This window comes from Mustela nivalis (genome assembly GCF_964662115.1).
Source record: "Mustela nivalis genome assembly, chromosome: 18".
Lineage (NCBI taxonomy): Eukaryota > Metazoa > Chordata > Mammalia > Carnivora > Mustelidae > Mustela > Mustela nivalis.
In genome coordinates this window covers 2,340,728-2,368,161 of record NC_139037.1, presented here as the reverse complement: position 1 = coordinate 2,368,161, position 27,434 = coordinate 2,340,728, and the positions used below count along the sequence as shown (strand labels likewise).

At 57.4% G+C, this 27,434-nt stretch overlaps 1 protein-coding gene across 4 annotated transcripts in view; it reads right to left on the bottom strand.

Moving 5' to 3' along the window:
- The window catches only part of LOC309853521 (uncharacterized protein), a 450,528-nt gene that overhangs the window by 132,603 nt on the left and 290,491 nt on the right, over window positions 1-27,434 (bottom strand). The gene's annotated exons all lie outside the window — the stretch shown is intronic.

Below are 27,434 nucleotides of genomic sequence, written 5' to 3'. Positions count from 1 at the left end.
GCCTTAGCTTCTAGGGGTCCGCGTTGAACGTTCTCACAGCTGTGAAGGGGAAGGCGGGCCGGGAAGCAGCCTCTCAGGATTAAGTCTGGCCTCACATTTGCTCATTCATTCATTCCACCAGCGCCCACCGCCACTGGGGCGGCCACGGCGTCGGGCGTGAGCGGTTCTGACAAATCCTCCCGAGAAGGCTCCGCGGGCCCAGGGAGGGCAGCGACTCAGCCACGTTCACGTCCAAGCACGCGGCTGTGTCCAGAGGAGCATCTCGCTTCCGGAAGCCCGGCCGCCCCCTCGCACCGGGTTTCCCCAACGGCCACCCCGTCTAAGAAACCTGCACCCCGAAGATTGCAAAACTGTTGAATGGGTGATCGTATTAAAAAGGGTTGTGTTTCAGAGGCATTTAGGACGCTGTTCGTGACCAGGCTGCACCTCAGAATTCCCTGGAGATATTTAAAAAAAATAAATAAGGAAGGAAGGAAGGAGACCCCCGCCCTCTCTCCAGATAGACGCGGCGAGTCACGTGGAGGCGGCTCTCACACTCCAGTCCTTCTCCAGAGCTTCCCTGGAGCCTGGCGGCCACAACGGCACTCGAACTGGGGTGCAGAGGGGGCGGTTGGCTCAGTGAGCCCCAGCTCGGGTTAGCTCTGCGCCGAAGACCACGTCCCAGGTCGCTGGGCCACACCCTGGCAGGGAGCACAATCCTTCTGCTCTCGGGTCTACTAAGGGAGCCCTGGGTTCCTCAACACCCTGTCTCTCTGTCCCCCTCCCAGTCCCGTCCTTTCCCATCTCCTGAACTGGTCTGTACTGTCCTCCCCAAGCCCAGGCCCCGGCATCTCTCTGCCTCCCTGAGCTTCTTTCAGTCCTTCTCGCTGATCTCCCCGGCCCCACCCCGCCTAGGCTTCCTGCTGATCACAAAAAGCCCTTCTCATGCCCCCTGGCTTGGACTTCCATTTCCCGATCGGATCGTTTCAAGTCCTAGGACTTTCCTGCATTAGGAAATAGATGTCACAAAGGCACAACGGCTCCAGCTTGGGGCTTCCATGTCTGAGGTTTGAAAAACAGAGTTTTCATCCTTTATGCCTGTGAATATCCAAATAGGGACCAACCCCTGTGCATTCGACATGTGACCCCGTGGTACGAACTTTCTACACGCGATCACCTCTTTAAACAAAAAGGTGTAGCACGCTTTGGTTCAAAAAAGACCCTCTGAAGTATTGGATGAATGGATGGATGGATGGAGGGATGGATGGATGGATGCAGGTACAGACAGACAGATGGACGATGCATGGTGGATGCACGTACAGACAGACAGATGGACATATGGATGCATGGATGGATGCGAGGACACATGGATGAATTGCTCAGAGCCCCAATTCTGGGGGCATATGGATCTGGATTTGAATCCTGATTGAGCCACGTACTAACTGGTGACGGGTTGTGCAACGACTCTGCACCGCAGGTACCGAGGGTCAACTTTGGAGGGTGTGGGTGAATATGAAATTAGATCATCTTTGTAAGAAGCTGGCAGAGTGCCCGGCCCAAAGAAAACAACCAATTTTCCAAGCTGAAGACAACAGCAAGTTAAAAGACCCTCCTCCCGGGCCCCGTTTCTGGAGAGAACAGCGGCTCTGACGATCGTGAACAGCTTCAGAGTTCCGTATAAATATGGACTAAGTGTTTTTTATACCAAAAGGATCGTATTTTTTATACAATTCTGCAACCTCCTTTGTTCCTTAACAAAATACTTCACCCACACTATCTTACTTACTCACAATATCTTGTCCACATCGCTTCACAGAGTTATGTCGTTTTAGGTGTTTTCATAATATTTCATCACGAGTACTCCACCGCGTGAACAGCCCGGCGGAGTCTGGGCTGTTTCTAATGTCTTACAGTTCGAGGTTCGATGACAATCCGTGAACACCAGGCTTTGTGTTCAGTTTTGAGTGGGGCCGACCACTGCTGGGAATAGAATTTCTAGATAAAGTTGATAAGCGGTGGGACGACGATTTAATAAAGAGCGCCACACTGGCTTTTCTAAAATGCATTCCCAGCACGCTTTAGAGGACCTACGTCCCAACAGCCCCACGAACTAGGAATGTTCTGGTCTTTTCAATTTTGGCCAATCTGGCAGACAAAAATCGTGTCTCCTCTTCAAACGTGTGCCTGCGTTTGATCACTTATCGCGGCAGGCCTGTTTTCCATGTAGATGGGCCACCTGTATGATGTTTTTGCAAAACGCTGATTTATGCCCTGCCCTTTGCTTGTTTTTCTCTTTCAGCCATTTATACTTTTTGCATTGATACAGAATTGTGCTTTTATCATGCGGATCTTAATCATACACCTACCACAGGGACTGTAAACTCGCAGTTACTGAACTACCTCTCAGTCTCCCATGCCAGATCTCTATGAAACACGGTCTATGTTACTCTGTTAACAGAGGCCACTGAGCATGATGTAACGTCTTACTGATGACCCATAACCCGGCCCTTCTCCACGAGCTCCCAAAGTTTGCTCAGTTGTTGGTCCTCTAATAAAATGGCCTTTGCCGTACTTTTGATTACTTTTCTCTCCTTTGTGAGCTTCATATTAAAAATCATTTTCTCCCCCAACTTCCCAGATGTGCTCTTCTCTCTCAGCTACTGCTGAGCAGTCCGAGTCTGTCAGAATCGTGCATACAGGAGGACCCACTGGGTCACAGATGGGAGACGTGCTCCTTCCTGCTCAGAAACTGCAAACCCTGTAGCAACACTTCAGAATTCTGAGTCATTTCGCACTCTCTTGCTAATCTTGGTGTTTTTCAGCTGGTTAAGAGAGCTTAACGTTTGAAACCGCAGTTAGGTGAGGTTTACTATCTCCCAGAGGCCCTTAAATAGAAGCCAGTGACCATGTCCTCCTCCCTGTGGGCTGACCGACTGTCAGACCTGAGACTTCATTCAGCCCATCCTTGCTCTTCCCAGCCTTCGAAACCCTTCAACGGTGTCTGCACCCACGCAGCCCTTGAAGCCCTCTGAACAGTTCCCGTGATGGACAGAGCTTTCTTTAACCACCTGTCGTCAATCAAACAATATGTGCAACAAAACTCCCCAGAGCGTCCGTCCCCTGGTCCCCGGTCTGCTCTAAGTGGCCTAGCTGTGCATGTGTCTTCTCCACGGACAGACCAGACATCGCTATGTAGCCTCTATGGATCTCGCTTGGTGGGCCTGCACCCCTCCCCAGCAAAAACACCCCATTCTGCCCTAAGGGATAAACACTGGGCTTTCCAAGTCCCACAGGGAATGTGAGGCCAGCCTGCGAGTTCCGCAAGCTGAGCTGCTCTGAGCTCAGTAAGGCACCAGACCCGAGGGGCGCCAAGCTCCGGGTGAGGTCACCGCTGTTCCAGCCCCATTTAGCCTTCCCCAAACACTGCAAGACAGCTGCCCCCCAGGCGAGTGGGTATTAAATGTCAGCCTGAATGGGTTCTAAATCAAGGCAGGTTAGGTGTCTAAGCTTCTTAAACCTTGGCTGCCGCTTTGAATGTTGGCAAAGGGCTCCCCTTCCCTTCGGAGAGTTTCTGATTGTCTTGGCAACGTCCAATGTCAACCCTTCTTGAACCCCCCCAAAAGGAAAGAAAGACGCACAAAGCAGGTATTTGTTTTTTTCCCAACAATCTGGTCACTCAGAAATGAGAGCGCAGGCCTGTAGGCCCAGGTGTTCGCCTGGAGGAAGGCCTGACTCCATCCACCACCCAGCCCCAGCGGCCGCCACGGGGGTCCTGAGGCAAAAGGTCTGGCCCGTGGAATGTCCTGGCAGAAGGCAGGCTTAGCTCGGCTGCACACGGGCATACGGAGTCCCAGCCCTGAGCAGGGCAGAGGAGGGTGAAGGCCGCGTCATAGCAGGACTCGTGATGTTGGCCAAACCCAACGACGCCCTCCCCACCGGTTAAGAGAAAATTGCTGGACACCTAGAGTCTTGGCCAAGAATGTGGACGCCTGGAACTTTCCTTCCCTGGCCTTGTGGTCTTTTCTCATCGGTCGGTCGAGTGTTCGGACCAGGAACTCTGGACAGCCCCCATCAAACCTAACGTCAAGTAGGAGACTCGGTGGGAAACGGGCACCAACCTGTGTCTGTGCCTTCACTCTCCCGTGCAAGGAGCCAGCACTGTCCAGGCGGGGGAGCCCCACGGGCCCTGAGCAGCAGCATCGGCTGGGGCGGCCCCGACACTACCCTCAGCCGTCGTCGTCCTCACGCTGGTTGGCGGCCGTGTCCGTGCAGCTGACTGTCAGGACGGTCACGGGTCCTTTCAGAGGCGGCTCACTCACTCCGGGAACACAAGGGTCGTGCTCGATATTGACTCTTCCGGTTTTCACCTTGACGACGCCCCCTGGCCTCAAATTCCCGTCCTTCTCCAAGAGCACATGGGGGTGTACAAGCCGCGCGGGAGGGGGTGCGGGAGCAGGGTGCCTCTCCCGCCGTGCGTGGGGTGGTCTGCAAGCGCGACGCAACGCCCGAGGGCTGAGACACGGCCCGGGAAGAGACCGGAGACCCCGTTTTGACCACGTCCTGTCGTCTGTCTGCGGTGTGCTCCCATCCGCTGGGTCTCCACGGACTTTGTGGCGCACCAGCGAGCAAAGGGGAGAGTTTGAGCTTCCGTCTTTTCTAAGCCAGACGACAAACTGGGACAGAATTATATGTGTAATGTTTTCCTAATCTCTTTTCCACCATTTGCTCATCTGTACAAAGACCTTTCAGACCATCATGGAGAATAAGAAAAGAAGGAGGAAGAAATTTCACAACATATGCGTATATCAAAACATCAGGTTATATACCTTAAATAAATACACTTTTTTTAAAAAAAAGATATTATTTATTTATTTTAGAGAGAGGGTGCACATGTGTGAGAGCCAGGAGGGGGTCCGAGGGGGAGGGAGAGGGGAGAGAGAATTAGAAGCAGACTCTGCGCTGAGAACAGAGCCCAAGGTGGGCCTGGTTCTCAGGACCCTGAGATCAAGACCTGGGCCGAAACCAAGAGTCCGACCCTCAACCCCCGAGCCGCCCAGCTGACCCCAAATACATACACTTTCTACATGTCAGTGATACCTCATCAAAGCTGTTGGGGTGGTTGGAGAAGAGAAAACAACTCTCAGCTTACCAGCCCCCCTTCCTTCAGTGAGACACGGAATGAAAGTATTTCGAAAGAGCATTAAGAATATATCCCCAGGGGTGCCTGGGTGGCTCCGTGGGTTAAGCCTCTGCCTTTGGCTCAGGTCATGATCTCAGGGTCCTGGGATCAAGCCCCGCATCGGGCTCTCTTCTCAGCAGAGAGCCTGCTTCCTCCTCTCTCTCTGCTTGCCTCTCTGCCTACTTGTGATCTCTCTCTCTCTGTCAATAAATAAAATATTTAAAAAAAAAAAAAAAAGAATATATCCCCAGGGTGGGGCGCCTGGGGGGCTCCGTGGGTTAAAGCCTCTGCCTTCGGCTCAGGTCATGATCTCGGGGTCCTGGGATCGAGACCTGCATCGGGCTCTCTGCTCAGAGGGGAGCCTGCTTCCCTCTCTCTGCCTGCCTCTCTGCCTGCTTGTGATCTCTCTGTCAAATAAATAGATAAAATCTTTTTTTTAAAAAAAAGAATATATCCCCAGGGTCATTGAGTAAAATAAAAATCTTGACCACGGTGTGCACTAGAGGCCCCCAGATTCTCAGGGGGATCATACAACAGCTGCCCACACTACAGCCCATTTAAGAATGAAAGGAGACACTCCAGCCCGTTAGTAGACAGTAAGTAGTTAGCAATCTCGCCAACCTAGCTGTGCCAGCCCGAAGGGCCTTACGCTCACCGATCAGACATCAGGCCTTGGGCTCAGCGGATCTGTCATGAGTTTTCACCAAAGGATAAGAGAGAAATGAGCCCCGTGAGCACCGGTGGACGTGTTCGCGACCGTCCACCCCGCCGCCTTGAGAAGGTCTATCCTTCGTGTGTGATGATGTTCTCACATTTCTGTGTGTGTTAAGACGTTCTTTTCAAAATAAAATAATTGGTCACAGAGGTAGATGGTAGGGGTTTGTCTCTTTCATCTGTTTCTTTAATGTTTTTCAAGGACGTAATATGTGCAATGAAAGTTGGTCAGCCCAGGTCAATTCACTGGATTATAAAAATTTCCCTGATCTTGGAAATCACTGAATCTAGAGCCACTTATCTGGACCTCTGAGGCCAAACAGGGCGAGGATACCCCCGGGGCATGGCCCGCTGGCCACCCTGCACTCCCACCCCTCTGAGAACGACTCACTCCTCCGACCACACCGCACCCGTTCCCAGCGGGTGACTTGGATCCTCTCCCCACAGACCATTAGAGAGGGTCATTCCCTGAGTCCCACAGAGCAGCGCGCCCCACCCCCCATCAGCCCGCCCCCACCCCCTCCCCAAGCAGTGGCAGCTCCTCCATCATCACAGATACGGGAATTTGTCTCAGAACCATCTGGCGTGCATCTCTTATGCAAACGAAGTCCCCACGGAGGGAGCCCATGGCCAGATTGGATCTCAAGGCCCCATGTCGGGCCGTTGTTATTTTTAAAGGCAGCTCATTCGGCCACTGCGGGGAACTAATTTCTTTTCAACAAGGCCTGCAGCCCTGCTTCCAGAGCACCCACCCATCCAGAAGGTAGGGAAGCCAGACAGAGATGGAGGGGAGGGGGTGGGGAACTATGATTAGTACAATGTCTAGGATCAAAGTCCTTTATGGCCTGAAAGAGTTCAGACTGCTAGATTATAAATTGGGGTTGAATTAGAGCCTTGTCAATCAACCTTTATCCCCGCCTCGGTTCGGGGCAAATGGTCCTTACTTTGTCAACTCGTTAATTAAGTCTTTTGGAGAACACAGCTCTGGTTTTTACGTCAAGCGGAGAAGCAGAGGTGGGTGTCTGTCCACCCTTAGACACTTTTTTTTTCTTGTTTTGGAGAGTGGAGATGCCTTTCCTTGCTTTAGAAAAACAACCAGATCGACAGAGGTTTAGAAGTTTTGAAGCATCTATGTCTTGTTAATTCTTGGGCAAAGAGGAGGCACAACGTTTCCTAGAGGCTTAAGAACGTGAGAAGTGTATTAACCACCAGCTCAGTCCTGTTCTATACCGAGACATGTGGGCGAGCTGGTCCACTTCAGCGAGTGCCATCCCCTCATCTCTGTGGTGACAGTGTGACGTCACCAATGCACAGAACTGTCCTGCTTGTTATTCCCTCATTCGCCTACCACTTACCAGCCACCTGCCATCTCACAGGCTCTGGGCTAGGTTCTGGGAGTCCCGCTGCCAATAAAACAAAAGCCCTGGAGGAGCTTGTGTTCTGGGCGGGATAGGGTGGAGGAAACACACACCAAAAACCAAATAAATCTGTGCTGTCGTGCCCAGTGAGGTAAGTGCCATGAAGAAACACTGAAGAGAGCGTAAGGAAGAAAATAAGAGGGAGGTGCTAATGACTTGATGAGTTAGCATGATGCCCGGTGCGTAATAACAGTCAAATAGTGACGATGATGGTGGTCATAACGGTGACGATGATGAGATGGTGGTGACATGATGGTGGTGGTGAGGATGGTGACGGTGGTGTGGAAGATGGTGATGATGGCGATGGTGGTGATGGTGATGTTGGTGATGATGGTGATGATGGTGGTGGTGATGATGGTGGTGATGGTGATGATGATGGTGATGGTGGTGGTGGTGATGATGGTGGTGGTGATGATGGTGGTGATGGTGATGGTGGTGGTGGTGTTGATGGTGGTGATGGTGATGGTGGTGGTGGTGATGATGATGGTGGTGGTGATGATGGTGATGATGGTGGTGGTGATGGTGGTGGTGGTGACATGGTGGTGGTGAGGATGATGACGGTGGTGTGGAAGATGGTGATGATGGTGATGGTGGTGATGGTGATGGTGGTGATGATGGTGGTGGTGATGATGGTGGTGATGGTGATTGTGATGATGGTGGTGGTGGTGGTGATGGTGATGATGGTGGTGATGGTGATGATGGTGGTGGTGGTGACATGATGGTGGTGGTGAGGATGATGACGGTGGTGTGGAAGATGGTGATGATGGTGATGGTGGTGATGGTGATGATGGTGGTGATGGTGATGATGGTGGTGATGGTGATGATGGTGGTGATGGTGATGATGGTGGTGGTGATGATGGTGGTGATGGTGATGGTGATGATGGTGGTGGTGATGATGGTGGTGGTGGTGGTGATGATGGTGGTGATGGTGGTGATGGTGATGGTGGTGGTGATGATGGTGGTGGTGGTGATGGTGGTGGTGGTGACGTGGTGGTGAGGATGATGACGGTGGTGTGGAAGATGGTGATGGTGGTGGTGGTGGTGGTGCTGTCAGTGGTGATGACGGTGACACTGGTGATCCCTGAAACTCTCTGTCACACCAGATGCCTTCCTTCATTTATTTCCATCCTTCGAAACAAACTTTCAGTGATCCTAATTGGGGTGTACGAATGCCACTACTGTGCCCACTTCTTCTTTTCTCACGTTCAACTCTTTCCCTTAGTTTTGGCTAAATGTTTTGGAATAAGCATTCAACTAGATCTTTATTACAAAACGACACACATGCACAGCCCAAGAAAGCATCCAAATGCAAAAGAAAGGGGTTCCTTGTGTTTTGCTACTTGGCAACGAGCTTGTCTTAAATCAGAACAAGACTGATTCTGCGTAGATAGGAGCTCTTGGAACCAGCCCTCCTCGCCGCCCCGAGCTGCGCATGGCTGAGTGCCCCTCAGCCACACCTGTGCCTTTTATTAAATTCTGGGAAGAAAACCCTTGGACCAAGCTGTTCCATTACTAATTTAGCTCTGCAAAGCAAAACAGCAATGAGGAATGAACTTCCCTTGGCCCTCTAGCCCCTATGATAAGTGACCAGCCCTTGGCAAAATAAAAACAATGGTCATTTCCCCACGACCTAGGGACAGTGGCAGAACAGCCCCATCCCAACCGTGTTTCTGGCGGCCTCCCAAACGGGGGGCCCCTGCCCTCATCTAGTTTTGGATAGAATCCATGAATTTTGCCACTGAGGCTGGAGCCAGGCTAAGCTGGAGAATGAATCGTTCCTGGATTTCTCTTCCCGTCTACATGAGCCAAGCGGGGGGCAGGGGGATAAAAGGAGATGAAAAGTCGCACTTGGGGACCCACGCATTGCTGTTTCTGCTCGTCCAGACGCAGTAAGAGTGAAAGCATTTTGCTCTTTTAAGGGTCGTTCAAACTAATATTCTACTACCGGGGGGGGGCGGTGGAATTTCAATACTTGGGGATTTCTCCCTGCAGCGAAAACATTTCTAACTTCAGAAAAGAAGGAATTCATGGATTGTTCTGGGACAGCCCATGGGCTTAAGAGGGGTTTTAAGAACAAGGTTCCAGAGCGTGGGGAACCCGGAGAGGCTGAGGGCCCAGCCTGACAGCACTGTCAGAACGAGTCCAGGCTGACAGTTTCCAGCCTGTGCATCAACCAACACTGACTCGAAATCGGGGTGAGGGGGGCCTCTCAGGTGGCCCCCTTGAGTGAGTGACGTGCTTCCTTGCTGGCTGCGGGGGATGTAGGAGTCCGCTCGGGCTGCCATCACAAAATGCCATAGAATATCACAGACATCTACCTTCTCCCAGTTCTGAAAGCCTCAAACCCAAGATCTAGGTGTTGGCACGGTACTTCCTGGTGAGGCCTCTCTCTTCACCTTGTAGATGCACCACTGTCCACTGGGTTTCCACACGGCGTTTCCACTGAGCATGCTCCCAGAGACAGAGAGAGCCCTCAGGCCTCTCTTCCTCTGGGACCATCCTCGAGGACTCGCTCTGGGGACAGAATGTCCCACACATGACCGCCTGCAAACAAGCAGGACCTAGGGAGCCGAGGGCGTGAGGAGGGCTTGGGGGGCGGGCATCAGGCTGAGCACGAGCAGTGTCACTGACAGTGCATCTGGTCAACCCCGGGGCCTTCGGGGCCCGCCATCTGCCTGCTACATGGCCGTGGGCCCCCAGTGGGTGTACCCAGGATGCAGCACCCCCATTGTGGGTAGGCTCACCGCCTTGCTTTCGCAAACGCCAGCGTTCCCGGTGACCAGGCGCCCCTTACCCCTGCTGCCCCACCAGCGAGAAGTGTCTCTCTCCCCAGCTGATATGGGTCCCACGCCCCATCCTGGAGTGTCGCCACAGAAAGGCACGGATTCAGGGCCCCAGGAGACGCCTCTAACAAGCCGGGTGACGCTGGATGCGTGGCCTCACCTCTTGGAGGGCCCCTTTTGTGATTTCCACAGTGAGGACACTGGGGTGCTTCGTTCCTGGCCCACTGGCCCAGCGTGGGATCACGTCCGATCATGGAGGAGAGCCTCTGTGCCCAGGAGCTCTCGGCTGGAGCTCGTTCATTTACTCGTGTGTTTATTACGACTTTCCTCTCAGGACCACGGACGTTAGTCATTTGCTAATCAAGATGCTGATCTCATTCAACATCTTATCTGTCCACGGGACTCTTTGAGAAGGTGACATAATCGTACTGTTCGAGGCTCTTCGGAGATACCAGATGAGAAGACTGGTTTAACTCGCAGCTTGTGACCAGAATGACCACGTTCTGGTAGCGTGGTTACCTTCCTAACCTTCTCTGTCTTCTAGCAGTCACAAAAGTGATGCACTTTTCCATGTTCGAAACTTTAGGAAATGCCGAGTATGGAAAGGTAAGAATCAGCAGCCATGTCCCTGCGGAGGCACGGTCCCTATTTTGACATGTGTCTTATTTGCACGGGAGCCTCGTCCGAGGCGCACACACAAGCCCACGTTTACCGCACGGCACACGCTGCTCACGGCCGCTGAGAGTGAGGCTGTCTTCGGGTTCTGCGTGAGGACAGGGAAATTCAGGTCAACAGCTGCGCGGCTTCCCCTCACTGGCTCGTTACTCGAAACTTGTGCTCAAATCCCTCGTTTTGGACTCTGACATGACTCCTAAGTTTACCCTCTTATAACCGCGGTGATGAACCGCCCACATCCTTGCACAGACGTGTGTGCGTCTCAGATGGTTTCCGGGCTCAGCCCCAAGAAGCGAAATTACTGGATTCAGGGGGAAGAGATTTAAGTCTCTGGGAACTCGTGCTCCAGGCCGGATGGCCCCACTGTCCCGAGTCTTGCCATCTCCGTGTGTGGCTGCGGCAGATCGCCTGGGGTCACGGGCTACAGACCACGCTGGCCCACCGCGGGCCCCAGGGCCCCGTCCGTCCTTTCTGCCCACATCCCCTTGGCCAGGACCCACCTCCTGTGGTGCCGGGGTGGTGCCAGTTGCTCTAGGACAAGAGGGGTCATGGGCATTGGGCATGGGTGGACCAGCCAGCCTTCCGCATGAGACACTGTGAAGCCATCAGTGAAGACAGCAGGGAAGTGCCGGAGCTGGACTTCAAGCCCGGGCGGCTTGGCCCAGAGCCACCATCGATCCGTCCAATCCAGATCACGGCCCAGGGCCTCGCTGTGGGCGCTCAGCAAAGAGCGACCCAGGAGAAACATAGGAGCCGGGGAGGAAAACATACGCCGAGCTACAGATGAAATAACCCAACAGTGTGACGTGACTGTGGAGAAAATTCTAGAAGGAAAGGGGGCAGGTTGAAGGAGAGGCCAGCCGCAGACCGCGGTGAGACGAAGGCTCCGGTGGGTGCCGGTGCGGGAGGGCGTAGGTCTGGCTCGGGGTAGCAGCCACCCAGGCAGGAGCCGATGCCGGGGCCACAGGACGAGCTCACCCGCCGGCCGGGGGCTGGGAGGGCCGCGGCGCTGGCAGGAATGCGGGGCGAGCCGACAGACCACGGGGCGGGGGTCGAAAGTTCAGGCTTCACCATGAGGGATCTGCGGATCCAGGCATCCGGGGGAGTGAGTCCGACGGCGCAGACGGAGCGCGGCGCGTGGTGCCTGGCACCCGGGAAGCGCTCAGAACCGTGAGCTCTCGGCGGGGCCCATGCAGGGCTCCGCGCTCTCTCCTTATCACGGCCGGCGTCCTCGCGTTTACCCCCCCGCGAACGGTCCAGGAAATACGAGCTGTGGCCGGACGCGGCCCGACCCGGGCAGTCAGGGGAGATGGATGCCCTGTTTGCAGGGGGAGCTCCGGGTTCGCGCCGTCCACGCACTCCGAAACCCGATCATCGCCCTGTCTTTAGGAAGACGGAACCCTTGACGGGTGATTATTTTTGCTGCCGCACTTCGTATCAAACGTGCTGCAGATTAGTCCCGTGTTAAGGGCCGGCTGCTGACAGGGCAGGGTGCGCGGGGCGGGCAGGCAGGCATCCCTGCTGCTCTCTCCGGGAGCCGATGCCACTCGACAGTGAGTTCCTTCCCACCCCCGGAGCCCGGGCCGCGGACAGCAGGGAGCTGGGGGGCCCGGGGCTCTCTGGAATGCTCAAAAAGACTCTGCAGGGGTCTCTGGGCCTGACCGCCTCCCACTAACCATTCAGGTCTCAACCGAAATGTCACTTCTTCCAGGAAGCCTCCCTGCCTGCAGCCAGATGAAGCTCGCCTATCGCACCTGCTCTTTGTCTTCCAACACTCCCTATTCTTACCCAATTCTATGAACCGTCTGTTTGACGTGTTCGGCTCCCATCTCCCATGCGCCGTGAGCTTCCTGGAGGAAGTCCGTGACTCGAGGTCACTAACCCCTCCTGAACGAGAGGCTACCGCGTGGTAGGGATCGGTCAGGACCTCCTGACCGGCTGTCGACACAGTCTGCGCAGATCGAAACGGGGAAAGCAAAATACAAGTACCGTCATGGCTTTGGATCTTTCCAACGAGGGAGATGACAAGCCAAGCCAGCCGTGGCCAACAGGCATTCACGGACGAGCTACACCGCGGGCCCCAGTCTGCGGCCACAGATGTTAGAGCAATGAGGAGACAAAATTATTTTTAGGGGTCTGTGAATTCTTGTTGGGCTAAATATTTGCTTTATTTAATCTTATGTTTTTTATTATGAGAATTTCCACAGCAAGTAGGCACGTGAGGCCTCGTACACCTGCTAGCATCCCACGGTTCACGTGTCCCACACACTTAAGTCGACATCTCGACAAAATACAGACGTCTCCTCTTACAATAACAGCAAAGACATCTTTACAGAATATACTCCGTCCTGCCCAGGCACATTGGGCTTTAGTTTCTGGAGCCTGTGTTACTGCGATGACGGCTTTTCTAACTTAAAAGTGCTCCAGATCTCCAAAGGGCTTTTTGTCAGGGGTCTGTTTCCTGCAGTCACAGATATTATAGGTGCAACGGCCGCCTGAGGGGTCCAGGATGTGTTTTGGCGTCATTTGTGCAAAGGACAGGAAAGCGACCTAAAACCTCCTCACACTGGGTGGAAATTGCTGAGAGAAGCCAGCAGAGAGGCTTGGCGACCCCGCGCCCGCCCATACCATGGAGCCGTCCCCGGAGCGCACCGGCAGCCAGAGGGAGGGACAGGAAGGTGGCTGTTCAGGGTCAGAACGGCCCAGCATTGACTCTGGCTTTCAGGCTGTGTGTCACGTCCCGTACGTGGGATCTTTAACAAACAGCAGAGTTCTCCTCCGTTTGCTGTGTGCTAACTGGGACGTGGCCCGACCCCTTCACCCAGGCTCCCACGTGGTCACCAACAGCATGAGTATAGGAATTCCAGCCTCCTGCCCCCTCTCCTCGGGGTTCAAGACCCAAATGAGATTGCCGTGTGCGTTTTAAAGGCCGCACTGATGCTCTACCCCGATCGGGCCTTTGTGACGCGTCCCTTGGTCGTCTGGCATCCTGGGGCTTTGGCGAGCTTCCCCACCCCCCATCTCACCCCACCAGTGTCTCGGGGGCAAGGGCCCCACCGCAGGCCAGAGCATCTGGCCGCCTGCAAAAGGCCCAATCCATCAGCAGCTTTGTCCACATCACACGAACAACTGTGGCAGCCGACCCTTGTCACTCAAAGACCAGATGGCCTTGGGATGGTTGGAGCCAAACCCTGCCCCCAGCATGGAGTCCAGAGCCCAGTGCCTGCTAACTCCCCCCCCGGGAGCGGTCTCGTCCCTGCGCAGCTGACTCCCACCCCCCCTTCTCTCACATTCAAGAGCCACCTGGGGAGACTTTAAAAAGCCCCTGTGCCCAGGCCCCATCCTGGAGACGCTGCAATGGGATCTCCGGCCCTGGGGCCGGGCAGCAGGACCTGCTGGGAGCTCCCCGGGTCGTTCTCACTTGCAGCCGTGGGGGAAGTGGCCAGCTAATCACTCACTCAGGGCAACCAGCGTGCCTGTTCGGATCAGGGAGAAATGAGTCAACCAAACCCGACGTTTGATAAAATCATGCTCTAACCAAAAAAATAATAAAAAGTTTATCTGGAGGGAGACTGACCCACAAAGGTCAAACCAACCACCACTGGCCTCCGACTGTCAATGGAAGAGACTCCGGGGCATGAGTCACCGTGAGAACCCGGCTGGCTCTCGTCCGTGTCAAGCTTCACCCGCGAGCCACGGCTGCTCCGTGTCCCTGCACCGATCCCACCACGGGCAGAAGGGAGTCATTCAGGAGGGCACCCCGGTGCGGCCAGCTCCAACGACAGAGCTGTGGGATAGCCCCAGGTGCGTCTCGGAGAGTCGTGGGAAGCCAGCAAAGCAATTTGCAGAATGCAAGTGCACTAGGAAGCCCCTTGTATACAGCATAAGAACATGCAGAACAGCCTTTGTAGCGTGTTCTGGAAGAATCCGTGTGTGGCCACATATAAAAACACGCATGGGAATGGCAGACGTCCACATCAAGGAGGTGGTCAAGCGTAGGCAAGGAACCTGGGGCGATGGGACCAGGAGAGGCGCACGGAAGATTGCCGATGCATCCCTAACGCTGCACCCAGACACGCAGGGGACAGGTCGGTGTTGGTCACGTCTGGGCGGCACACGCTGACTGGCTACCTCATGCTCTATGCTCCCCTACACGCTCTGCGGGGTTCAGATTTTTAGAAGACAGGACAACTTTTCTTCCTTCCTGAGCTGGACTTTAGAGTCTAGGTCTTTCTGGTTTTAGATCTAAATGAGGATTTTACACATCTCTGTTGTGTGTCAACCCTTCAGGTTCTGCATTCCAACCAAGTACGATTAATTCAGTCCGTAAACATTTACAACAGGCACCTGCTAAATGCCAGGTCCTAAGCTGTGGTTTTCAGAGATGCCTTGGTGGTGACCATCTACTCTATTATGAATTATTACTTCCTCACGCATCTCACGAGAAGTGTTTCTGAGCTTGTGAATTCTACAGTGGGATGAAAGGGTTGGTCTTCAGCCGAGTAGATTATACGAGCAGTGAAGTCGGTTTGCGACACAGCAGTGTGCTTACGCTTAACACCACTGCATTGCGCAGTTAAAAATGGGTAAAACAGCAGATCTTAAGGTATTTTTATGGCATATATATATTTGTGTGTTTGGCCACAGTAAGAAGGAACAGTGAGTAGGACAGGGCTCTGTGCAAAGCCCCATGGCAGGCTGCTAGAGACCTGTCTCCCAGGGAACTTTGCTTCCCTATTAGAGTGTGTGCACGCATGTGCACTTATGCATGTCTGTACGCATGATTTCACATACAGAAATGCAGCCCGAGTTATAGGGGCTCAGTCCACGAAGAAAAATATCTCAAAGCATCTTGAAACATTTTCAAAGTGTTTGCCGCATTTGTGGAAGAAAAAAAAAAAAACAGACTTGGTTGAGCAGAGATTTTCCCACATCTGTTGGGATGTGTCCCGTGTGACAGTGTCACGGGAGAGCAGGAAGCCTGGGCCAGTCTTCCCCCAGGGGGGAAGGTTTCCCTCGTGGCTTTTCATCTGGTCCCCAGGTCACGGGTCTGCACCTGGGTCTGCACCTGGGCTCCAAGACCCCACGCCTGGCGCTCACGTCCCCCGCTGAGGCCGCGACCGCCCACGGCAGCAGGTGTCTCCTTAGTTAGCGCCCCTCCCCTCCTCCTCCGCGGGTTTATCCCTTCTACACTCCTCTGTTCCTGTTTGTTTTTCTTTGCTGTGCGGCTCTATCAATATTTAGTTTCTAAATATTTGGTTCCTAAACTGCTGTTCTGGTCCTGTTTAGCCAGAACGCTTCATCCCAACGCATCAATCGTAAATTCGTTCATTCACCACCTAGGTTCACGGCCCTGCTGCGAAGAGACTCACCCGGAAAGCCTCTAAAAGATAGCCCGGCCCCAGGGCAGCCCACGCAAGACCGAATCTCCGGGGCAGGTCCCGGACCAGGTGTTTGTCTCAAGCTTCCCACGGGAGGTTACTGTGCAGCCGGGGCTGAGGAACGTGGGTTTCATAGATATTAACTAAATCCTTCTGCGCATCAAGATGGGACTGTTGAGGGGGGATAACAAGGAGGCCTTCCTGGAAGAGGTGGCAGGCCGAGGAGGCCTTCCTGGAAGAGGTGGCAGGCCGAGGAGGCCTTCCTGGAAGAGGTGGCAGGCTGCGTTTCCCAGAGCACAACAGCTGCGCCCACCCACAAGCTCTCTGGGAAGGCATCTCTGTGTTGCTCTGCTTGAGTCTACCTCTCCCCACTGGGAGTGTGGGTGGACCCTAAGACTGCTGTGGCCCTGAGTGCTGGAGGTGGGACTCTGCCTCTCCCCGCCCTCACCTGGGCTCCACTTCCTCACAGCGGCTTCTGTCTACACATCCCCTGCAGGCACCGGTCTTACCGCATCTCACCATTTTTTACAAGTACGATTTTTCATTTTCACTTAGGTCACTATATTTTTCAAAAATGTCTCTTGTGACTTCTTGGACCCGTAAGTGACTTAGAAAAGACACGTCTAGGAGGACCCCTAGGGGAGCTCCTGCTCAGAACCCAGGTGCCATGAGGTGGGGGACCAGGGACCAGTTGGGAGCCCAGCTGAGCCCCGGATGGCCCCCGTTCAGCCCCGGGACTGAGCCCCGGATGCCCCCGGTCAGTCATGTGACCCACCTCGCACCCCAGGGGAGCTACAGGCTCGCCATGCGTGTTGCAGGGGACGGGAGAACCCAGCCAGTTTCCTTCGCTGGTTTGGGCTCAGAGGGAGGCTGGGGTCAGTTCTGCTCTAGAAGGTGTCGGGACATGGCTTTTGAGGTCATTTCTTCCACTTATCCTTGAGGGTTTTGGGGATGATTCCGTGACAGTCAGCGATGACAACCTCCCTTCTAAGTCGCCGCACGGAGCTGCCCCCCAGCCAGGCCCCAAGGAGGGCCCGTCAGACCTTCGCCGGCACCATCTGTGGGCCTCTGGCCACGTCCACGGTGGCTGCCAGCTGTTCTCGGAGAAGCTCTCCCGTGACGCCGTCCCCCGTGACAGGCAGACACGCCGGGCGGGACGTGGGGGCCCCGCGTGCTGCCCTCGGCACCCACGCTCCCTGCGTTACTGTGCTCCAGAGGAGACCGGGGTTTCCAGGGCGACCCCCGTCTGCCCCGAGTGGAAGCACAAGCTCGACCCCACCCTTGCGGGGTCTGAGGTGCCCTTGCAACTCAGGTCTGGCCGGTCAGGGCATCACCGTCCCTCCCCGAGTGGTCGGGTCACGACGTGTGGCCCGCCGTGGCTGCTCAGTGCCGGACTCTGATCCAGTACCTGTGCGGAGCTGGACGGTGTGAGGGACCTCACTGCTCCGGGGAGAGCCGGACACAGAAGGAAACCAAAGACAGTGAGGCGGAGCGGCAGAGAGCCCGAGCCCCGAAGACGCAGCGTCTTCGCCGTGGGACAGCCACGGGACGGGAGGCCACGGGACGGGAGGCCACGGGACGGGAGGCCACGGGACGGGAGGCCACGGGACGGGAGGCCACGGGATGGGCGCTACCTCTGCAGCGGGACCACCCGGGGCTTTCGGGGTCCACACACGGTCGTCTTGCCTTAAGCCAAGCACGAGTTTGGTTCCTTCCCCTTGCACTGCAGGAAGCTGGGGAGGAGACCCCGTGTGGGGCAGTGCTCCCTGGCCGGCCCCAGGGCCACCGTGCGTCCTCGTTTCCGGGGCGGTCCTGGTGTCGCTCTGACTGCTGTCTTTGCTAGCAGCGCCCCCTTTACCTCCCTGGGAGAAGAAAGCCAGATGGTCGCTCTTCTAGGACCTGGACTGGGTAACAAACCACCTCAGAACCTGCTGGCCGAGCCCAGCCGCCGCCTCTCTCGCACACGGTCCTGCAAGCTGGGCTGGGGGTGGCGGGGAGCTCTTCTGCTCTCTCGAGGGCGGTCGCTGGCTGAGGCGACATGAGGCTGGCGGCTGGCGGGCTGGGTTAGACCGGGACAGCCGCACCTCCCTCTCTCGGAGCAGCTCCTGCAGCAGGTGGCCAGACCTCCCGTGGGCCCCTCCGGACTCCCGGCCGCACGAAGGACAGGCTGCAGGAGTCCCTTACAGCGCCGGCCTGCGATGGCCACGGCCTCCCTTCTACCTTTTGTCAGCGGAAGCGGCCGCAATCCCAGCCCAGGTCGAGGAGAGGGGCCTGACAGGGCTGTGAGTCTCCGCAGTGGGGCTCCGTCCCCCGGGTAGAGCACCAGCAAGGGGACCCTGACCACCAGCTGTCTGGAGCCCAAACAAGAGCCCGGGTCGCTCAGTGCAGGGTGGGGGTGGGGGGACACAAGGCTGCCCACCTCCCCCTGCCCCGGCCTCCACACAATGAATTCGGGACCCCCACTCCCAGTGCCAGCCTTAGGAACACCTTCACTGACTGCAGACTCGTTAGAAATGAGACTCCCAGATCCAGTGAACCAGAATCAGCCTCATAACACGAGCGGCGGGGGCGCGAGTGCATCGTAAGGCCCGAGAAACACGGCGCCAGATTCCGTGCCGTCGCGGGGAGCTCAGCCAGGTCTGCACAGAAACCAGCGTCACGCTCCTGGACAAGCCGCGGAAGGTGCACCCCAATATCAGGCCCAACGTATCTCCCCCAGACTCCGCAGGGCCGAGGGGCGTGGGCCTAGGGCGACTCCAGACCTGCTGTTCTGCCCTCCCTTCTGCAGAGAGAGAGGGGGCGGCTCTGCGGCTCTCCAGGACCCGCCAACCCTAAGACTCTGGGAATCCAGGAAATCCCAGTTTAGCTCTGCGGCCTCGGAAGCTGGCAACGGCCCAAGAGTGGGATCCGGAAGGCCCTGCCGTTGTGAGCCCAGAGCGCAGACGCCGACGGGGGCCCCCGTGGCAGGAAGAGGTGAAAGTCGCCTTTCTCAGCAGCGGCCTTCCAGGAAGCAATAACCAGGCAGGCTGTGTGTGCGCAGAGCCTGCCGGGGCCACAGCCTGGTTTCCCCGGGGCACGTCCAGTGCACGGGTATTGTCCCACGGGATCGGTGCGCGTCCAAACACGCACACGCCCAGCCTCGTGCTTCCTCCCCGATAGCGGCGGCCGTGGGAGCCGCCCGTGCCCTCCTGCACAAACAGGTGATGTTGACTCACTGCGTGGAAGAGATGGTCGTCGGAGCGGCCCCTGCCCGTGGACTGCCACGCGGCTGATAAAGCCGGCTTATCGCAGCTGGCTCGCCGATGTTATTTTCTCTTTGTTTATTGGAAGTTCAGTGTTTGGACAATCGCTGTGATCCCGGTGTGGTTCAGGGCCAGGTTGAACAATGGCCCCAGAGACCGTGGGGCTCGCTCCGCGTCATGAAGCAGAGTGGGGCGGGGGAAGGGGGGTCCGCGCAGGGTCAGCAGGCTGGGCTCCGGCGGCTGGCGACACACAGCCACATGCCACCGGCCCTCCGTGGGCCACCAGCCTCCGCCGCGCGCCACAGTCCCTCGGGCACCGTGGGCACTCCGGGCAGCAGATCCGGGCGGTGCAGTCACAGGCTCTGGCCACTTGGGACCTGGTTAACAGGCAGATTCCAAGTCAGTGCGTCCGGCTGGGGCCTGAGGTCAGGGGCCTGCAGTCCTGGCCCCCTTCGGGGAGGCGGATGCTGCCGGTGTGGGGACACATGCGGAGCCAGGCTGAAGCGAGCCGATGTGGGCGGGAGCAGCTTCTCCCCGTGGGAGACATGATGGCCACGTCGGTCCTGGCGCGGGAGAGGCGAGCCGTGCTCAGAGCCGGGGTGAGCCGGGGCAGCCGTGCAGGACGGAGCGGGACGACCAGCCTGGGCTTTGCGGGCCAAATCTGGGCCAGAGAATAGGATCGCAGGTAAGATTCCTTTAAAAGCATCTCCGCTGGGATGGAGTCACAGGCAGGACCATCCAGCAGTTTCAAGCGTCGCATCAGTGCCCCGTTCCCAGAGCGGCGCGGCCGCCGTCACGAGGACCCGAATGGCTCAGCCGGAAGGCACAACTGTGTACCGCCTGGCTCCCGCGGGACAGGGCGGGCTCGCAGACTCTGGAGGAGTCTCCCTGGCTCCCCTGCTCCCCTGGCTGGGACCTGGGACAGGACCCATCCAGAGAGGACAAGGACGAGCCGAGGCTGAGGGTCTCGGGTTTTGAAGCCCTCCGGGACGGCCCCGGCCGCATGACTCTCACTTCCTCCTGTGTCTCACCTTCCACACTGGGAGCTTCTGGACCAGCTTGGGGCCCCATGGGGCAGGGCCTGGTCTCACCCCCATAGCCCGCACCTGGTCTGCACAGAACACAGCGGGAGTTGTGAGGACCCGCCTGCCGAGAGCGCGCTCTGAGGCCCCCTCTGCCGTGGGGTGCAGTCCAGAGACGGGCAGCGTGTGGGAAGAGCAGAGTCACCACCTCGATGGCTTCGTGCGACGCTCACACCTGGCACCCTGGGGTGCCAACGTCTGTCTCCTGTCGAGCGGAGAGAGAAGCCCTCTTGGAGGTCCTGAGAAGCTCTAGCCAGGCCTCCCAGGCTGGGACACATCCCACCAATGAGACGACGTTACTGGAACATTCAGGGCCAGTGCAAACCCCGTGGTGCGACTCTCCTAACCAGCCTGTGACATCAGGAGGAAGCCTGCAGCCGTGGAGGGCGTCTCTCACGCATGGTTGCCCCTGTTAACAAGCTAGGACAGGCTTGCGCTTGGGTCTTTGGCAAGGCCAGGATCCAGTGGAAGCACATAAAAGGGAGTGCCGACCAAGAACAGGGGGTGGGCAGGTCAGGGAAGGCTTCCTGGAAGTGGCGATGGGCAAACTGGAAGATGAGCGGGAGTCTGTCGGACAGAGAGGTGGGCAGGACTCTGTGACCTGGAATCAGGCCTGAGGCCCCACCCATTGCCAGCTGGGTCCTGAAGTGCCTTCTTTGCGGGGTCCGAGGGCCACGCGGAGGTGGACTCACCCTGGCGCTAATGAGGCTTCAGCTCCAGGGCCTGGCACCCCTGAGGCTCTTCTAGCAAGTTCCCAGGGTCATTTGTTCTTAGGAAACTCGCAAGAGCAGGTGTTTTTATTGCCATTGACCAGGACTTCTCTGTCTTCCACGCGGACCAGCCCTCTGCCACCACTGTGGGAAGCATAGCCGTGTTGGCGTGTGGTTATGTGGAAGTCGGCGAGCGGGGTCTGTGCTGTGAAGGACAGAGAGCAGTGCTGGTACCCTCAGGGACAGTCGGGACGCATCTGGCTTCCTAGCGCCGGCAGGCTTCTGGGATATGCTGACTCACCTGGGCCGCAGCTTGGAGGTGTGGAGCCGAAGGTCGGACGGGGGAGACAGAGAGGCCCGTGATGCCGCACACACAGTGGGGGGACACCAGGTTTGGGGCGCACAGACTCAGACACCAGTCTGGGAGATTCCTCCAAACACAGACGCATGGTTGTGGACGGAGGATTTGGTTTTCTTGGGCTCACGGTCACGCGGAAGTTCATTTCCAACAGGAGCACCCGTGACGGTGTGTGGGTATGTCGTGTGCAAACCGTACCCTTGTAAATCACTTTTGGTGGCACCACAATATGTATTTGGCAGAGTCTGAGTACGCCATTATAATTGGAATTTGGAAAAGCACGTGGGACTATTTAAATAAAACAAGTGAGAAATCACAGACTCCTAACTTGGACGTATCTGAAGGGCATCCTTGTTTGTCACGGCTCAACTCCCTTATTAAGGGACCAAGTGACACACGGAGACAGGATGTCGGCTTTTGGAACAGAAGCGATACCCGTGAGGCAGGACCGCGGCGTCCGGATGCTGAGGAGGGAGCGAGAGCTGAACGTGTCCAGAGTCCACGGAAGTTTCCCTCCGTTTGACAACAGCCTGGAAACTTCTCCCCGCAGGTGCCACTGGGGCCTGCAGTCCAGGTGGAAGTGCAGACCGTCGTCGCGGGGAGAAGCGACTTCTCCCCGAACTGCCGGCAGACACACACGGAGACACACCGCGACCAACACGCCCTCGGAAAGCCCGGCTCGCCTTCCTCCCTCTCTGGACACGTGACCCTGTGGGTCTCGTGCGAGAGGGGGTCAACGAGCCGCCGCCCCAGAGAAGACAGGAAGAAAGCGGGGCTACAGAGGCGTGTCGGGCTGCTCGTTAGTAGAACTACTGGTGGATTCAGCGACGCTCTTAAATTAAATCCGCTGTTTGTTATGGCTTCCTTTCCAAATACTCCCTTTTGTAACTGCTTTTGTATTTTTCATTTTGAATTTTTTTTTTTCTTAAACAAGGTTCTCCAGACTGTATGAGACTTGGGCTCAGAAGACTTGAATCTGCCAGCAGGGCCGGGAACATATCTTCATACCTTCCGACCAGCCCGAGGTCATGGGGTAGGGCGGCGAGCCAGCGGCAGGGCTGGTGTGCGGGAGGCTCAGAGCCACGGCGGACCCAGCAGGACCACCGCGGCTCCGAGTGTGGGTCCCGGCTCGGGGGCCTCTGCAAGCAGCTCAGTCATTAGGATCACCGAGCTCACATCTGGGAAATTGAGCCCCCCACCCAGCCTCTGTCCTTGAGCCAAAATAACACACTCTAAGCTCTGATACAGTTGAAAGTGAAACCACATGGTTTTAAAGGTTTTAAAGCTCATTTGAAGAGGGCAAAGGGTCAGGAGAGAAGGAGCTGCGTTTAGGAGGGATGGCACCTTCCACAGGAAGAGTCCCCCTAGAAAGGCGGGTGTGCGGGCTGTCCACGTTCCTGTCCACGGTGGCGAGGAGGATGTGGCCTCCTGAGCCAGTCCCCCGGGAGCCTGGGGGTTTCAGAGACAAGGAGGAGGCTTGGGGAGAGCAGGTAGGGGGCAGGGGCGGCTGGGGACAACCCTGAGCTGCAGGCCAGCTGATGCGGCGCCGGCGGGGACAGCAGGAGCGGGTCCTCCAGATGGTCCTCAGGCACCGAGGAGACCACTAAAACCGAGAGCGCTGGCTTCTTGTCCGAAGTCCCCACGCAGTCTGGGTGGTGAAGTGCCGATGGGAAATCTGCTTCTTCACGGGCACCTCAGCGTCACCATCGTCAGATGGACCCACACGTGGTGCTCAGGTCGGTCACCAGAGCCTGTCACCCACTGCGGTTTCCAGAACACCATTTGGAGATTGTCCAGTTCCCACTGTTTTCACGGCTCAAGAGGCCACCGATGGGGCCCTTTCGTCATCCTCTGTGACAACAGCACTAGCAGCGACGGGCCCGTCCGTCCTGGGCTTCACGGCTTACGAAGGTCTTTCTTCAGAGTCAGTGCTTGCCCTGTGAGGGGGTCTCAGTCGGAAAACAGACCTGAAAAATATGTAACATAAGGTGCTTGTCCAGAGTCAGGTTGGGTAGGAAGCGGCAGATAGGACCGGCGTCCTTGGCATCTTCCGGCAGCGCTGGGACTCCGCTGCGACGTTCTTGCGCTGTGCCCTTTCGATCTCCCTGCCGTAATATCGGGGGAGGGGTAGCCTGCATCCCGGAGGTGATAGTGTCCTATCTGCCTCGCAGAGAAGCTGTAGGGTGAGACGAAATGTCCATTTCGAGGGTGTCCAAGGAGACCCAGGTCTGGGCACGTGCAGCCCCTTGCCCGTGGGACCTGAATGACCGGCTGGGCGCAGACCTACGATCAGGGGAGCCGTGTCCATCATCCCGAGAGGTCCCCAGCCTTCCTGCAGCTGCCGGTCTGCAGCCTCCTGCGTGCGCAGCCTGGGCACACCTGCTTGCTGGTGACGACTCTAAATGAAAAGGTTTCAGGTCCCTTATTGTGAAACCGTTGGGGGCAGGCGCATGCAGAATCCAGAGTCGTTGCCTACGCCACACACCGTGGAGGTGGACGCAGCGGGGTTGGGCGAACAGTGACGTGCTATGATCATAGGTGACAAATGCACACGCACATTTGGGAAGATCCTGTCACCAATTAACGGTTTTTAAAATTTACATGTTCAGCTTTCCGGACGTTGGGGTTGCTGAGATGCTCTCACGGGTGTGCTGCCGGCGACTCTGGGCCACCTAGGCAGAGCCGTGGCCTGTGCCCTCAGCTGATACCCCCGTTCTCCGTCTCTATCACTTTTCCACCGGGCCCGAGAAGTGTAGACGTGTTTCTCTCCCTCTGCGTCTCGAGGGCAAAGCCCAAGCTGTCCGGGGCGCGGGAGCCGAGACAGGTCCCACGCCGGGTGGCCCAGCAGCCGGAGGAGCGCGGCCGGAGCCGCATCTCCTGCTCTGGGGCGTTTTCTTTTAAGAGAGGAAAGAACCTGGGGGGTCTGGCTGAGGACAGGCCATCACGGCCGGCTCTGGGGGAGGCAGGGCCCCCTCCACGTCCACTGAGAACCGTCTTGCCTTTGGCACTCACTTTTCCCAAAAGTGAAAATCCCTTTCGTCTGTGGGAAAAACCTCACAAAAAAGGAAAAGCCCAACCGAAAGGCACGTGGGTTTCTATTTATGATCCGAGGGAAGGAATTTCACACAGATTCAACTCATGTATGAAAAAACAGCCTGTTCCTCGGGGTCGGATGTGTTTCCCGCTTCCTACGCGCGCTGATGCCTTAGTCACCGCTCAGAGCTTGGGGACGGCTTCATGGAAAGATGATTTACTGATCGGGGACGGAGGGGAAGCTCGGCGGCGGTGCACGCGCTCTCCGCTCACCTGCCCTGCCCGTCCCCCGGGACGCCTGGGGCACCTCCGGGGGGGCTCCTCACCTCGGGCCGGGGCTGGCAGGTCAGAGCCCCGCGTGCTTTCGTGTCTTCCCCACGAACAGGAGGAGAGGACGGGCATGAGCGAGAAGACGAGGTCCGATTTCCAGGACGGCGGAGCTGGGGACGGAACCACCCTTTCTGCCTCGCCTCCCCCGCTGCTGGCAAGTTCTATGGAAAACAAAGATGCCTTTGAAGGCATCTCATTCCGTGGTAAAAACCCCACTCTCGAGGCTGGAGGAATTTGGGGGAGATTTGAAACTCTTGACCCCTGGACGGGTGCGTCCGTCCAACGAGCGGCCACGCGGAGGTCAGCTCCGGCCCCCACGCAGCCCGCTCGGATCCCAGGATGGTGCGCGCGGACCGACACGGCTCGCTGCTGGTAGCCGCCTAAAGTCTCCGAGGACCTCCTGGCACAGGGTCACCATCCGCGAAAAAGACGACCCCAAAACAGCAGGGCTGGGCGCCCGTTGCCGTGAGGTGGACAGGTGAGCGTTTGCAGAGCCCACACGGGAAAGGGCTTTCGTACATGGATTCTCTCCCTCGGTCCCCGGCATGGGCTGAGCTGTTTCCCTCTCCCAGTCCGAGGCCTGTGGATCTGAACTGATTTGGAAACAGGGTCTTTGCAGATGATCGCGCTAAGATGAGGCTCTCGGGGTGGGCCCGAATCCAGTATGAGAGGTGTCCACATAGAAGGGGGACCTGGGACCTGGAGACTGGGACGCAGAGAGAAAGCCAGTGTGGAGCCCCAGGCTGGACAGCACCGGCCAGCCGGGCCACAGCAGGGGCCACCAGAGCCAGGAGGCGGGCACAGACGGGTTCTCACTCACTACCTTCAAAAAGCTGACCCCGCGCAGGGCTGGATGTCAGATCTGTGGTCTGCGGAACTGCGAGGGGGTACGGCCGTATGGCGGAAGCCGCCCCGTTTGTGGAATGCTGTCCCAGCAGCCCCCGAGCCCTGGTAACGCACCCCGGTGTCGCAGGCGGGTGCCCTTCCTCTTCCTGTGGGATGAGCAGGGACAGTGGCGGCTCCGTGGCTGCAGGAGGGGGGGACGTTAAGTGACAGGGCCTGAGTCCAAACAGATGGGAACAACGCAGTCTGGGTTCGCACCGCGCTCTCTCTGACCACAAAACCCCCGTTCTCGCCACATCACCCCCGATGAGCTTGCGTCTCTGGCGGGGCACACCTGCTTCCACCCCTCGACGTACAAAGGAAGGCACGGATGCCCGAAGACATCCAGCCGACCGCCAAGTGCCCAGGAGGACCCAGGTCACTGCCAAGGCTCGATTCCCCACAATGCCAGGCTAACCTCGAACTGCTTGACCAGGAACCACTGCAAACCAGAGCAAGAGCGAGTTTGGGTCTGGGGGTGTGGTGGTGGTCCAGACGCTCATTCCACGGAAACACCGGATGACAGAGCCATGGGGGCCGCGGGTGGGGGAGACTGAATGGGCCGTGTGCACTCTGGTGCCCACCGCACCCGACTTCTCACTCTGGGCCGTGAAGGCCCGGAGGGACCGGGGGGCCACGGACAGAGACCCTGGGAGAATGAAGACACTTATTTCCAGAGCACCTGTTTGTGCCATGGTGAGTCGTTTCGAGCGTCATGTTTGTATTAAAGCAATAACCGTACCTGACCTTCTCGGTTGGGATTGTATTCGGCCGCTGCGAGCGGAGTCGCACATGAAAGCGGCTTCCGTAGCTTGAGCGTCTCTTCCCCTCCCCACCTGGGCTGCCGGGGCGGCTCCGCGGCATTCCTGATACCCCAGTTTCTGAGCAGGATGGAGGAGTTTGGACCCGTGCCCACACAGGGGGAGAAGGAATGAAAGGTGCGCCCGGGGGTGTGGGGACGAGGGCGTGTCCTGCCTGGGGACAAGGGCGTGTCCTGCGTGGCTGCAGAGAAGAGTCCGGAGGCTTCACGGGACACTAGACCTGACGCGCTGCTGCGGTTCAGCCCCTGGTGCCGGATCGGGGAGCGCCCCTTCCAGACGAGGGCTGGGAGCCAGCGAAACAGCACAGGGTTCCTTCAAATACCCTCTTTCCTGGTGGCAGTGACAGCTCCGGTACGTAGGGTGGCTACCGTTCGTGCTAGCGCTGACCCACAGGGAGCCCCTACAGAGGATTGGGCACCGGGCAGGCTTCACCCCAGGGAGCACCCCCACTGCCCGGAGCAGCATTTCGGCTGCCAGCGGAAAGTGGTCTTGTTTCTGCGTGGGGAGAGGCAGGGGCGCTGCTGTGACAGGGGAGGGGATGCAGGGGGAGCGAAGGGGACACCCTGAGACAGGGCTGGCCCACCTACGCCCCCCGTGTGGGCTCAGAGGCAACCTAGCACCCGGGTCACTTTCAAATTGGCCCCGGGTGCGGGACTCGGCTTCTCCAGCGGCGGCGCCGCCCCGAGGCTGGGTCTGTGGGTGGCGGCTTCGCACTCCCACGTCTGCGGGTCGGCACACGGAGCGGGGCCCCTTCTCGGCTCTGGTAAGGTGAGAGCCACGAGCGGCCAAGGCGACCCCGGAAAGTGGGTGAAGCCGCCTGGAGGCCGGGACCCGAGTGCTCAGGGAG